This window comes from Electrophorus electricus, chromosome 2, assembly GCF_013358815.1.
Source record: "Electrophorus electricus isolate fEleEle1 chromosome 2, fEleEle1.pri, whole genome shotgun sequence".
Lineage (NCBI taxonomy): Eukaryota > Metazoa > Chordata > Actinopteri > Gymnotiformes > Gymnotidae > Electrophorus > Electrophorus electricus.
Genome location: NC_049536.1, coordinates 25435196 through 25444043, shown reverse-complemented (window position 1 = coordinate 25444043; position 8848 = coordinate 25435196). Strand labels below are relative to the sequence as shown.

The 8848-nt window shown below is 37.1% G+C and overlaps 1 long non-coding RNA gene across 1 annotated transcript; it reads right to left on the bottom strand.

The window, feature by feature from the left end:
- Positions 1–3010: 3010 nt before the first annotated feature.
- LOC113590602 lies at positions 3011–8575 on the bottom strand. The gene is made up of 3 exons (XR_004777025.1): positions 8453–8575; positions 6932–7040; positions 3011–5963 (listed from the first exon to the last, which is right to left on the bottom strand). It is a non-coding gene; the product is annotated as an uncharacterized LOC113590602 (long non-coding RNA).
- Between the last annotated feature and the right edge of the window lie 273 nt (positions 8576–8848).

Sequence of the window (8848 nt, the reverse complement as noted above, 5' to 3'; positions counted from 1 at the left end):
CCATATTTGCTTGGGTGTAAGGTAATATGAAAATGTCTAGTTCCGACTTGGTGCACTCAGTCGATAGACTATGCAGGAAGGCCATAGCGTTAGAATGTGTTCTGTTTTCTTCGTTTGTTAGAGGAAGAGGACGAAGAACGCTTGTTGCTTCTTTGTCTGTTCTTTTTCACTCTGACCTTACTCTTGGTGATCTTGCATTTTTTATTTACTTCCCGGAGGATGTCTGACATTCTTGTAAGCAATAGCCGCTAGTCCTGACCCTTCTTGCGCGTCCGTTTTACGTGTGACTATGTTACTTACCATATCACTTACAAGCCCTTTTGTGGCAGATTTTAAATGACGTTTTGCTATAGAGATACCTCTTTTAATAATGGGTACAGCCATCCTATATAGTGCTTTGAATAAACCACCGAGCCTGGAACCATACATCATCTGGGTTCCTGCAAGCCCGGGAAGTCCATTCCCCGCCTGGTGCTTGTAATAGTCCACGTAGACCTGAGGATTCACGTAACTTGCGCCGATCATAAAAAAAATAAATAAATAAATTTTAATTTTTTTATATATATATATATATATATATATATATATATATATATATATATATATATATATATATATATATATATATATATATATATTTATATTTATTTATTTATTTATTTAATCTGATACAAAATGTGTGTTTTGTGGGTCTAAAGTGAAGTTCTGCCACAAATTTCCTGTACAGAAAGGGTATATGAATGTTTTGATCAGATTTCACCTCAATGGTAATGTCATTTATGAGAGATTTGCTAACAGGTACGCAATGTGGCTTGTCGTACGTTAAAGTGCTGATTTCGTTGTTCTCCCTAGTTATATGTACACATCCTAGCAAAGGAACAAAACTGTCCCCTACTCTCTGATATTGTATAATATCCGTATATACGAACATGGTGTAAAACCCCAGGTGAATGTCGGCGGGTAAAGGTGCCTCTCTCTCCTGTGTAGGAAAAATCAATTGGACTGGAGCCAGATGTGCAGTTGAGCAAGCTTTATTGGTTCTGTCCTTTATGCACTCAGGGAGGGAAGCCTCAAACTTATATCTCCCATGAATTCATATACCCCCATCATTCCCTGTTGTTGTCTCATGCGCTAATCTTGTGACTCCAGGTGCCAGGCATCTCAACCTTCCTTGAACATTCTTTCCTGCTAAAAACAAGTTGTTACTCCATGCTGCTGCACCCCTGCCAAGCAACAGCTAAGCAATAACTGTCATACTCCATCACTTCTCTATTCACCTTTCTTGCAGACTGGTCAAGACAAGGGCAAAGGTCATATATTTCTTACTTCCTCTTTCAAACAAGCATTAAGCATTTTACCCTCACACAGGTTTAAGATCCATCCCCAGAATGTGTGAAAGGTTTCCTTGAGTCCAAAGCCAATAGGGTTTGTTAGTCATCAGATGAATTTTGTTTTTCATGGGTTGGTCTTCTATTTTTAGATCAAGATCTAAACTTTTTATCTCCTTATTCATTTCCTTAACCAGATGTTCTATACTATTATAATACCCATGGTTTAAAAAACATGTAAATACCACACCATTTTCTCCTTCTGCAGAGTTTAACAAAAAAGACACTTTCCATGTCTGACTCCTTCAGTGAGTACCATGTGTAAGGGTATTGCACCTCAGTGAGTGTGACCTCGCACCCCCCCACCAACTCTATAAGCTTAAAAAAATCTTATTAAATGTCTTTAGAGGCATTGCACGGTAGAGTCAGGTAGAATCCGCTCTCTTCCCTGGTGATTAGATTATAATTTCATTTTGATTTTAGCACCCCCCCTTTAACCTTTCACCATGTTAAGGACGTCCTCGGCTGAAATTCAGGAGTTAAATTTATCGGGCCACCCAACCCACTTGATCAAGCACATCTTTTTTCGGTTCCTAGTTTTTTCAGTTAGAATCTTTTCTATTTTAATGGCTTTGTCTTTTCCCACTAGAATCTTTTGCAACTCCTGTTCATAAAAGATCCCATCTATATTTTCCCCATTGAAATCCCATAATATATATTCGGGAAGGTGTCTCCTTAGACATTCAGAAACAGAAAAATATTAATCCATACCCATGCTCGTACCCACCAGGGACTTTTGCAGACTCTCGACCCCTCTATAGGATCCGGGGTTTGAGGAAGTATAGTAAATATTTTTCATCAGATGATCAGTCATGGCGAAATGATTGAAACACAATGAAGAGAGTGCTAGAATGGATTATGGTTTTATTAGCATCTTTTCAGCAAAAGAGGTTATGTTTATGTTACATTCAACTAAAAATTAAAGCATGTAATCAAAGGTTTTATATGCATCAACCTTTTCATCTTTACTTAGTTCCAAAACACATACATCTATTACACAGGTGAATATACATATTAGATGCCCATTTTTACATTCATCAGGGTTTTCAAACATATTATATGTAAAGGATAACATGCATTATTGGCTTCTGATACTAGGGAACTCCACTGACTGTTAGACTCATGTACTACACACATCAGCTTTTCCAAATTATATACAGATTTGATCTTATCGGTAACGTTTACTGTTCTGACTCTATTTTCAAGGGTTTTACAGAACAGCTTGCTCAACTCCATCCTCAGCACTCTTTTTTTTCTCAAGTGAAGGACCGGTGCGGGTGTCAAAGAGGATTCCCATATGAGGTGTGACTTCTTAGAGAATCAGCCAATGGGAGGGGAGTGAGATGGTTGAGTTAGTGGGTGAGTGAGAGCGAGAGAGAGACACAACTGAGACCTATACACATGTTTGAGTATCAGTACATGACTGGTAGGGAGCAGAGTGGACATTAAAGACTGGGTGATACGTATTCATTTAAGACTCAAAACTTTTATTTACTTTAATCACTTGATTATTTCTCCATTAAATTATTGTTTTTTTAAAGTCAATAAAACTATTTTGAGGATCCCTCATTGTGTTTTATTTTATTTTCATATGTCACATCTTATATAATATAATAATAATATATAAATATATAATAAATATCTGGGGGGAGGGGTTGAGGGGGAGGGTTGATTGACAGCTGTCAAATCAAGCAATCAAATCAAGCAACAAATCATTTTGACGGTTAGTACATACTATCTCACTCTCTTACACTCTCCCATATGTCTTGCATCTTTTCTGCCACTGTAGTGATATAAGCTCCAAATTGCTTGATAAACACTAAAATTCCATAACCTACATGTGAGTAAACAAGTCCTTATCAGTAACAGGATCTCAACTACAGTGTATTACATCTTGGGAAACTTCGATTTAATTATATTAGGCCTACACACATATAAAGGCATGGTTTTTTAAAACCTCTAAATTAAAAATGTAATTCAATGAAAGAGTGAATTTAAGACAAACTAACTACTATCATTTCTGTCATCATTGGGAACTCAGACAGAAGATTCATATTCCATTCTTGACAATCCTATTATATTTTTGGAAATAGACAGCGAGACAGTGAGTGAGAGAGAGAGAAGCTGCTCTTTTGCCATTTGAAAAGTATGTTATGGAATTTGCAGGGACAGGATCCCTTTGGACAAAAGCCCATATACTACACAAAAACATTTTTCTATAAGGGAAAGGTTTAATAAACTCCAAGCATATTATTGGTGCTAAAATTATTTCACAGCTTATATATCATCAGCTCCTTAAATAATACTGCATGCCTAAGAATGACAGAGAAGTGATGGCCAAGAGTGACAGAGTAATGAGATAAGGATAATGGATAAGAGCGTCTGCTAAATGCCGTAAATGTAATAATGGCCAACAGTGATTGAGTTGTAATGAGACACCTTACAATAGTAGAGGAGCATGTGTGACCACATTCATATAAATGAGCTAAACTTATTGAGCAGCTTGGAATCCAAAACGCTTCTTTATCAGTTGTGAATACTTGTTGCTGCTGCTGCAGTGCATGAATGAGTACAGGCATTGTGATTAATGCTGCATGCTTTGCAGTTGTCCCTTTTGTATAAGCCTGAATAGCTCTTATGTAGCAGAGCCTGATTGATTATCAGTTTGCTGTGATTTCTGCAGTACAACTTCACACCATTTAGCAAACATTCTGTGTAGAGGTTCACAGGATGTGGGCAAAATGTGCATTTGTTTTGGGGGGAACTGAAAGCTAATAGTACAAATTTAGACCATTTAGCACAGATTCTGTGGACACGTGCACAGAATGTGAGTAAACTATGGCAAAATGTGCAAGAAAGCGAAATGGAGACTACAAGCAGTGAATTAGGTCAAAAGCTTGCTTAATCTAAAACAAGAAGAAGAAGAAGAACAAGAAGAAGAAGTAGAAGAACAACAACAACAACAGTAGATTTGCTTTCCTAAACTACTAAATATTTTCATCTAGAGGACACTTGCATACCTCCAGTCCCAGAGAACCACAGCAATGCAGAGTTTAATGTTATGATACATAAACAGGTTATAGCACAGATGATACAACATAGATATCTGTTTTGGGGGGAACTGAAAGCTAACAGCTCAAGGAGATGACACATTAGTGATAGAGGCAGTTCTCTATTTGGTGGCATGTATGCCATTGTTAGTTCACTTTTTGTAGGATAAACCTGGATTCATCTGAGACACAACGTTTTTCCAAATCTCCAGTGTCCAATTACGGTTCCCCCTTACACACTGGAGGCAACAGGGACAATGAACCTTGGTTAACATTGCCACCATAACCATGCATCTGCTTCGCAAGCCCAAATGTAAAAGTGTTCACTCAATGGTGATGCCTGGTGATTCTGATATGACTGTGTATTAAACTCATATAACATGTCCAGGTGAAAACAAGGAGGTACAAGGTATTGGGTCTACTGCAAACTGAGGTTTGAGACAGAATGAACCTGAGCTTAACAAAGTAATTAACAAAGAGGCCATTAATGCAAGTCCTAATGACTGCATAATGATGAACAGATGATTCTAATAGCTATGGAGCCAAGGGGGGAGTCGAGATTTCAGCTGCATGGTTGGTGGTTTGTAGATCAGTAAAGCTGAGTACTGAGGGAGGTGGCTAAGAATATACGTCTTTAGTCTCCTGATAGGCTGGATAGTCTCAGTACAGTTTTGAGGTGTTGAAGGAGATCAGTACTGAAGAGAGTGTAAGAAACAATGATTTTTCAGCAGCATCCATAGCCCTAAAACTGTAGAAATGGGAAAACTCATTTAAGGATACAGATGAGTGTGAGTATCTAAGCTAAGGAGGGTCTGCGTAATGCTATGTGATCAGTACTGAAAAACTCCAAATTTAAAATTTAATCCGATGAAAGGTAACACAACAGAGTGAATTTAGGACAAACTACTATCATTACTGTCATCATTTGGAACCCAGACAGAAGACAAATGAAGCGACACATCTCATTCTTATCTCATTATTAACAATGCTATTATATTTTTTGGAGAGAGACAGAGAGACAGTCAGTGAGTGAGAGAAAGAAGCTGCTCTTTTGCCATTTGTTGTGGAATTTGCAGGGACGGGATCCCTTCGGACAAAAGCCCATTTACTACACAAAAAATTTTTTTTGCATCAGGGAACGGTTTAATAAACTCCAAGCATATGTTTGTGGTTATGAAATGAACATGATTTTTATGCTAATTTAAAATTATTGTATTTATCATAAATCAGACCTCTAACACACATCATTTAGCTGAAGTTCTCCATTTTTTTTAAAGAAATTTGGTTTTGATCAGGCAGAAATCCTTAAGTTTTTACATTTTAGTGAAATTGAAAACACCTGTTTTTGACTTAGCATTGTTATAACTCTTCATGAAAACTTTTATATCGATAGAGGGAACCTGTTGCTTCGCCAAACTTGTTCACTGCCTTACAGATGTACAAACCATTGAGGTCGGAGCTCAACTTCAGGAAATGCAATCGGTTTCCCTCTGCCTTCACACCTTCTGGCAAATTCCCATCCTGCCTAGAAATGAAGAGCAAAGAAGGTTTGAGCATGTGTGTGTAAGAATGAAAATATTAGTACATGCGTGCCTCTCTAGACCTCCATTGGAGATTGCAGAATGAAGTTAATGTAGTTGAGCAGCACGAGACCAACCTACTGAAGCTGAGCGACACGTGAACAACCTGCGGAAGCTGAACGAGACGTGACCAACCTACTGAAGCTGAGCGACACGTGACCAACCTGCGGAAGCTGAACGAGACATGACCAACCTACTGAAGCTGATCGACACGTGGCCAACCTGCAGAAGCTGAACGACACGTGACCAACCTACTGAAGCTGAACGACACGTGACCAACCTGTGGAAGTTGAACGACACGTGACCAACCTACTGAAGCTGAGAGACACATGACCAACCTGCTGAAACTGAGCGACACGTGACCAACCTGCTGCACCTGAGTGACATGGGATCAACCTGCTGAAGCTGAGTGATACATGACCAACCTGCTGAAGCTGAGCGACACGTGACCATTGCGCTGAAGCTGAGCAGCATGCGATCAGCCTGATGAAGCATAATGTCACCTATCACTCAACACTAGGCATAGTTCAAATTTTTTTTTTACATGCCTCAAACTGAGAAGAATTTTAAAAGCAATTATTATGTTGATTGATCTTCTACAATGATACCTGCAGTGAAAAAAGTCTATTGTGTTATCTATAAAAATTCATATAGTTTAATGTGTGCATGAGGCAGTGGTAAATAAATAGAAATAGAAATGCCCATAGTTCACTTACCGAGGGAATTACTAATGTTTCTCAAAATAAATTAATGGATTTTGGTAAAACTACTGCAGATTCCTTTATGTGTACCTTTACAGTACAATTGCAAATGCCACGCAACGGAAGAAATTAAATCAAAACTCTCCCTGTAAGGAGGCACAGTCTCACCTTTTTCAATTTTGGGGTTTATGGTAAAGCTTATATTCATTTACCTCTGCCAGCTGTATTTTGTGTTTTCAGGGTCAGCATCTGTCACACACTGATACTCCTCTGCATTAGTTGGATTGTCAACAGGCGTCACATATACTATCTGAGGATGAGCTGAAAAGCAAAATAAATAAATAAATAAATAAAGAAAAAAAAATTATATATATATATATATATATATATATATATATATATATATATATATATATATATATATATATATATATAAAATGAATCCCCAAACACAAAATCCCATGCAAACAATAAAACCTTTACTGAGCCAAATATTACTAATTTCCAAGCAAGACAAAAATACAGAGATCTATTTCTCTCAAATCATTATTTAATGGAATAAATCAAAAGTAACTGATACTAGGAGGAAACTAGGGAGGCATATGCATGCACCAATTAAGAAATTGCAATTGCTGTTTTGGGCCCCATTTCCCAAAAGCATTGTAGTACTTAAATCTTAAATGACAGAAGGGGAGAGTGTTCAGTAAGAGACTCATTCTTGATCTTAACATAAAGATGCTTTTGGGAAATCTGGCCCTCAATCATCATACATCATTTTAATTATCTGGACATGAATTCCCAGCAATGGAGCCAAGAAAGCACACAAGCATTGTTTGTGGAAACACACGTGACACTGTCTGCAGACATATATAAAATATTTTCTCTTTGAGCCAAGGCAAATCAAATCTGCATATCCTAGCATATCTAACAATTATGGGTTCTGTGTTATTCATTTAAACTATGGCTTTGTCTTTGAAGTATTATGTACATAACAAGTTGAAATAAAAAAGTGGATGTAAAAAATAATACAAATATTCCTTATATAAAGTAAAAAAACAAAAACAAAACATCAGCCTCTTCAAATAGGCTACTTTAAATATTCTTGCTTACTACAGGATGCATTTCTATCTGAATTAAAACTGCTCGTTAGTATAGCTGCCTACATGTCCCTTCTAGTGATTTTGGATATTTTGTAATGCAAATCTATTAGCACACTTACAGAAAATCTGATCAAAGAAATATACAATTTTTACAATGTGGGCTGGCCCTTCTGAGCATTCTGAAGAAGGGGTTACGACATTATTAACAAAATGTCATTCACCATGTACATGCCACCTTAGCCAGCTTACTTCAAATGGTAACCTCAGTTGAGTCAGACAATTTAATATGTAAATGAAAATCCTTTCTCAGAGCTACCCTTTAAAGAAAATCTCACAATAATTCAGAGAGGTAAGCCAACATGAAGATGTAATTATTTCACTCATGCAATCTATTGGTTAGGTGTATCTTACCAATTTTTGAATCCCTTTTCTCCAAAATGTACATGAATTTACATAAAATGTATATTACATGAAAATGTAATTCTTTCGCTCATGTGCTGTTTTGGTTAGGTATGGATTAGCAATCTGTAACACAACATGCTGGATTGTGTTCTATACAATTGCTTTACAATGTATATACCGTCGCATAAAAGTATGAAGAAAGTCAATCAGTTGTAAAGTTTTCCATCTTACCTAGGGTGACTCCGCAGAAGAAATTAACAACTAAAATTATAATCAGAAACTGACACCGACACATTTCAGATTAAATCAAATAAATTAAGGAAGAGTTTTCACTAGTCGAAGTGAGGTACGACGTTTAATAGGTTTAACCGGCTACCTTTACCATGTCTTATACCGGCGCGAATGAATATGTTAATGTCGTGTCATGCCATTGGTCGGTTAAACCGATCAGACCATTTCATTTAGAATAGAAATAGAAACTTAAGGAACAAAACTTAAAATACTAACCTTCAACTTTGATATACAGAAAATGAAAAATGTAAAATAAGTGTGGCGGAATACAGAGCCCTCGAAAGGTTGTGGCCAGTAGAAACGAAATAAAGGGTAGATCTGATCCAGTCACACAAG